Consider the following 6,843-nt stretch of genomic DNA (forward strand, 5'->3'; position numbering starts at 1 on the left):
TTATCTGATTTGGTTGATAACTGTTGCCTACTTGTATGATGATTGAGGCATATATTCTTATTGTTTTATTGCCATGAACCATCCCCATTATAACAAATGTACCCCTATCCCATAAAGTGTGTAATATTTATTCTTTCATTCTTTATTCATCTGTTAATACAAGAATTAAAACGAACATCCGATAATCATTTCAAACCTTCATCAAATACTTGATCCAAAGTCAAGCCATTTTTCATAATAAAAACTCAAAAAATATTAATTCATATTTAAGACCTTTTCAATAAAGAAGGAAGTGGAACATGGTGGATACCGTGCACTCCTGAGATTAAGATTCGAGGTGGATGCCTCGCCTATCTTAGCTCTCGCCATCATCCAAATTTATCTATTATGTTTTCTCTCAAACACTCATTCAAATAATTTCTCTTAAACGTCCATCAATGCTTGATCCAATGTCAAGTCATTTTCACAACAAAACTAAAAATACTTAATTCTTATCTAAACACCTTTCAATAAAGATGGAAATGGAACATGGTGGATACCGTGCACTCCTGAGATTAAGATTTGAGGTGGGTGCCTCGCCTATCTTAGCTCTCGCCGTCATTTAAAATTGTCAATGCGGTTTCTTCAAACCCTTTCACAATCAAACCTCAAAACACTTAATTCTTATTAAACATTTTTGCAAATAAGATGGAAATGGAACGTGGTGGATACCACGCACTCCTGAGACTAGGATTTGAGATGGATATCTCGCTCATCCAAGTTCTCGCCATTACTCAAAACACACCAAACCAATTAATTTCTTTTCTCGCCGTCGTGCGATTGACTCTTAAACCTTTTCTTAAACGAAAGGTACTTTGTTTCAAAACAATGTAGGGCAGTGTTTTTCCACCTGTTTTTGGTAGTCCAACAATCTTTTCGTCGATTTGACACAAAGTAGCTTTCGGTAAAATCGACCAACCAACAAACATTTTTTTACCCAGAACTACGTAAGCCTTGACTTCTCTATTGAGATACGTAGGAGCAGGATTTGTAAATCTTGTCAGGCCCACTAATAAAAAAAACTTAGGTTTAGTCCTTCGTCAAATCCAAAAACATTCTCCTCTCTTTTATTCTTTCTTTCCCACTAAATAACTTGAAAAGCCTAACATTACAAACTAAGACTAATGCACACAACTAACCTAAGGGTTCCCGTTGAGTACAACGGACATGACGGGTGCTAATATCTTCCCCTTGCGTAATCGACTCCTGAACCCTGATTTGCTTGCGACGACCATAATCATTATCGTTTTGTCTTGGGTTTTATCGATATTTCCTCTTTCCTTTTTAGGAATAAATAAAGTTCGGTGGCGACTCTGTTCAGTCCATCATTGCGAGCGTGCGATTGCGCTTCGCTTAGGTCGTATTCCCATATTTTTCTTAAGGTACGACAATCTCATTTCAGATTTTTTAGAGATACTGCTCTAAGTATCCTCGGAGAGTCTTAGATTAAATTAAGGTATTTTTCCCTTGCTGGAATATCTTAATTCTATCCTATAAGATGCTGTTTCGACTAGATACAGAGAATCTCATTTTTACTGTTTGAGATGCTGCTTCATTAATATGAAGAGTCTCATTTCAGATTTTCTTTAGAGATACTGCTCTAATATCCTCGGAGAGTCTTAGATTTAGTTAAGGTATCTTTCCCCTGCTGGAATATCTTAACTTTATCATATAAGATGCTGCTTCAACTCGATACAGAGAATCTCATTATTACTGTTTGAGATACTGCTTCATCAATATGAAGAGTCTCATTTCAGATTTTCTTTAGAGATACTGCTTTAATATCCTCGGAGAGTCTTAGATTTAGTTAAGGTATCTTTCCCCTGCTGGAATATCTTAATTCTATCATATAAGATGCTGCTTCGACTCGATACAGAGAATCTCATTTTTACTGTTTGAGATACTGCTTCATCAATATGAAGAGTCTCATTTCATATTTTTTAGAGGTACTGCTCTAAGTATCCTCGGAGAGTCTTAGATTCAATTAAGGTATCATTCCCCTGCTTGAATATCTTAATTCTATCATATAAGATGCTACTTCGACACGATACAGAGAATCTCATTTTTACTGTTTGAGATACTGCTTCATCAATATGAAGAGTCTCATTTCAGATTTTTTAGAGATACTACTCTAATATCCTCGGAGAGTCTTAGATTCAATTAAGGTATTTTTCCCTCGCTGGAATATCTTAATTCTATCAGATAAGATGTTGTTTCGACTCGATACAGAGAATCTCACTTTTACTGTTTGAGATATTGCTTCATCAATATGAAGAGTCTCATTTCAGATTTTGTTTGGAGATACTGCTCTAATATCCCTGGAGAGTCTTAGATTCAATTAAGGTATTTTTCCCTTGCTGGAACATCTTAATTCGATCATATAAGATGTTGCTTCGACCCGATACAGAGAATCTCACTTTTACTGTTTGAGATGCTGCTTCATCAATACGAAGAGTCTCATTTCAGATTTTTTTAGAGATACTGCTCTAATATCCTTGGAGAGTCTTAGATTCAATTAAGGTATTTCTCCCTTTATGGAACATCTTAATTCTATCATATAAGATGTTGCTTCGACCCGATACAGAGAATCTCATTTTTACTGTTTAAGATGCTGCTTCATCAATATGAAGAGTCTCATTTTAGATTTTTTTAGAGATACCGCTATAATATACTCGGAGAGTCTTAGATTCAATTAAGGTATTTTTCCCTTGCTGGAACATCTTAATTCTATCATATAAGATGCTGCTTCGCCCCGATACAGAGAATCTCACTTTTACTGTTTGAGATGCTGCCTCATCAATATAAAGAGTCTCATTTCAGATTTTTTTAAAGATACTGCTCTAATATCCTTGGAGAGTGTTAGATTCAATTAAGGTATTTCTCCCTTGTTGGAACATCTTAATTCTATCATATAAGATGCTACTTCGACCCGATACAGAGAATCTCATTTTTACTGTTTGAGATGCTGCTTCATCAATATGAAGAGTCTCATTTCAGATTTTTTTAGAGATACCGCTCTAATATCCTCGGAGTCTTAGATTCAATTAAGGTATCTTTCTCCTGCTGGAACATCTTAATTCTATCATATAAGATGTTGCTTCGACTCGATACAGAGAATCTCATTTTTACTGTTTGAGATGCTGCTTCATCAATATGAAGAGTCTCATTTTAGATTTTTTTTAGAGATACTGCTCTAAATATCCTCGGAGAGTCTTAGATTCAATTAAGGTATCATTTCCTTGCTAGGAATATCTTAATTTTATCATATAAGATGCTGCTTCGATTTGATACAAAGAATCTCATTTTGCTGTTTGAGATACTGTTTCATTTATCTGAAGAATCTAGTTTTATCTGTTTAAGATACTGCATCATTTATCTGAAGAATCTCATTTATCTATTTGAGATACTGCTTCATTTATCCGAAAAATCTCATTTATCTGTTTGAGATATTGTTTTATTCATTTGAAGAATCTCATTTGTTTTGAAGATACTGCTCTAGTATCCTTGGAGAATCTTAGATACGATTGAGGTATCATTCCCTTGTTGGAATATCTCGATTATATTATGTAAGAAACTGCTTTGTTGATCCCTAGAGAATATCATGTTTTCTGTTCAAGACAATGTTCTGCTAATTTTCAAAAACTCTTAGATACCGTTGAGGTATCATTCTATTGTTGGAATATCTCGATCATGGCATCCAAGATTTTGTTCTGATGATTCCCAAAGAGTCTTGACTGTTTCATTTACCTTCTTATAAAAACCATTTCTTACTGTATTTCTCACTGCATTTTTTTGTGCATTTCTTCCTTGCATTTCAAAGGACAAAATTTGGGTCTTTTCATATTTAATTACCTTCCACTACGAATGTATGAAGACTGTTGTAATTCTTACCTTCTAGTTCAAGATAATGAAATAAGGGCAGTTGTCATACCCCAATTTTATCCGGGCATATTTAAATTTTTGTAAAATCGATTTCATTTTTAATTTGCATCATATGCACAGCATGACATGCATTCCATCATGAATAATAACTAAAATATCAGTCAGAATAAATTTATTGAAAACACAGACAAATCGGTTGAATCTTTCCTCAAGTACGAACAAAATCAGCGGATCAAAAGTTTCGAAATTAAAATTGCAGACGCCGGTATTATTAATCTACAGTTCATGTAGTTTAACCTGGTGTGCTCGTTGTATTTTTCAGCAGCTGTTTCAGTTGCGTTTTGACTCGCCTGAGCCTTCTAACCGATGAAAATTTATTTCAAAATTTAAAGAAACGTTGTATTTGTTCAATAAGTATATTTTGTGCTAATCATTTTAGTGTGCCCGATTTAATTTTTCGAGCAAATTTATATCCGGCTTTTATTTATAATCGGTCATTTTTTTAGGTTAATTATTCAACTAAAGTAATTAAAATTTATTTAAATCAAAATATTTATTAAAGATTTTTAATAAGATTATTTTATTTTAATAATAATAGTAATTGTGTGAGATTTAGCATTGGATTCCTTTTTTGACAACTATCACACTTCCAACGGTACTAAAATCCGGCTCACTCTCTCTCAAATTTATCACACGTTATAGAAAGAAAAATAAAATAAAGCAATCTCTCCTCACACTGCACGTATCCGCTTCCCACACGTCCCTCACCTCTGACATCTCTCTTACCTACCTACGTTCACTCTGTGCTCTCACCTCACTTTCTCTCCTCTCACACGCCTCCTCCACATACGACAAAAAGAAAAAAGAGAGAATTAAATTGACTTCACTCTCTCAATAATGGAGGATCCTCATAAAAAACCATACCTCTCTCTACTCTCTCTCTGAAAAAGAAACGAAAGAAAAGTAGAAAAACTTTTCCTTCTCCATCCCGTCACCGTCGCAATCCTTCATAACCACCACCTTTATCACTTCATTGTCGCCACACCTGCGAACTCTCCACCTCCCTCTCCTCTTCCAACAAACGCCGCCGCATACACACCGCCGACAAATTCGACCTTCACCTCCAAACAGCCACTTCTCAACACTCACTCTTCCGCCGTCGCCGACACAAAACACCACATCTTCTTTCCTCGAAAACTTACCCTTTTCTCCTCCAACAACCCATCCGTCATAAACAATGCTACTATCGTTGTCCAAACCTCTCCTTCCACTGAACTGTTTCACCACAAACACCTCACCATACCTTCCGCCGTCAAAAAACCCACATCGCCGGAACTCCCTCCGCAACACCGCTCACACTATTACGGCAACAATATGGCGATGCAGTCAATACGGTGAGATCCGAAGCCAGGAATTTCTAGTCATCAAACAACAACGTCTATTATTAGGCCGTCGGTAATGTTTCAGTTTTAATTATGCTTGTGCGTTTATGGTTTAAATTAGAATCGCATTTGTGTTCGTCGAGATTGGTGTTATAATGTTGAAAAATTATGATGACTATTTGATGATTCATTTCTATTATGTAGCATGCGTGTTGAATTTGTTTTAAACATAAGTATATCATGATTCAGTGTGTTTCCTTTTGGCTTGTTATTTGAAAATAGCCTGCGGTTTAGTGTGATAGTATGGTGAGCTACTGCAGTATGATGTGCTACTTCCGTATGGTAAGCTATTGCAGTTGTAATATTTAAGCCACCTTTTTTTTCTGCATAGTGTAAATAGATACCCATGATAATACCTGTTATTACTTTTCGGTTTCTTTATGCTGATGTTGTTTCAATATACTATTCATTTGTTTTGGTTTGATATGGTTATACTATTGCTACCAAAATTTCTCCATGCTTATATATGTATTAAGCCATGGTTGTATTGATACCTTAAAAGCAACATTTGTTTCTTCTTTTTCTTTTTATTTTTAAACTTTGATATTGTTAGTTAACTAGTATTTTTTTAATTAAATAGAATATAATTCTTTAAATTTTGGGTTAGTCTTAGTCATAGTGTTATGATCCTCTTGCCAAATGATTGCTAATTATATTGTAGGTTTTCTTGTTAAAATTCTAAAAAATTATTATATTGTTAATTGATTGTTGAATCGTAGTTTAGATTTCCGACTTTTGGTGATGTATTTTGTAAATAATAATTGGTTTTATGCTATCTTTTTTTATCCCATTGTGTTAAATCGTAGTATTTGATTTACGGATTCGACAATTCTGTGTCGATATACCGTCAAAAGATTACAATACATCAATATGATATTTCACCACGTTACGATATTACGTATGACATTAATCATGTTGTCATTTCGTACAAACCGGTTTTGAGCACACCAATTCAATTAAATAAATCGACAATTGTCACTTATATCCTTTAATTATAAATTAACTAATTAAATTTTGACTAGTTAAGTTATTTCGGATTAATTAATTTTAATTAACTTAGTTATTTGATTCAATTCAATAATTTTGATAATTAATTTTAATTAATTTAATTAATCAACTTAACCAAATTTTAATAAATTAATTTTGATAAATAAATATTAATTGATTTCTTCCACCATCATTTCATAACACAAGTCTGATTTCACTTCATTTCATCATCAATCCAAAATCATTTAAAACCACAATTCTCGATTCAATATCGAGCCCCCATTTCCATACCCTTGTAAGTCAATTGCTTTTAGCATCTCCATCAACCTCACATAGCTTACTCTTGGGCTTTCTTACAATGAGACCTATTCGATAAAAAGGGGGATGACTTTGAGTTTTCAATGCCTCTCCTCGATTATTTGAATACGAGTTCTCTTACTCGGTTAATCTAATGGTCGTCATTTCTAATCCACTTAAGCATAAATTAAATCAA

This window comes from Lathyrus oleraceus, chromosome 3 (genome assembly GCF_024323335.1).
Source record: "Lathyrus oleraceus cultivar Zhongwan6 chromosome 3, CAAS_Psat_ZW6_1.0, whole genome shotgun sequence".
NCBI classification, from domain to species: Eukaryota; Viridiplantae; Streptophyta; class Magnoliopsida; order Fabales; family Fabaceae; genus Lathyrus; species Lathyrus oleraceus.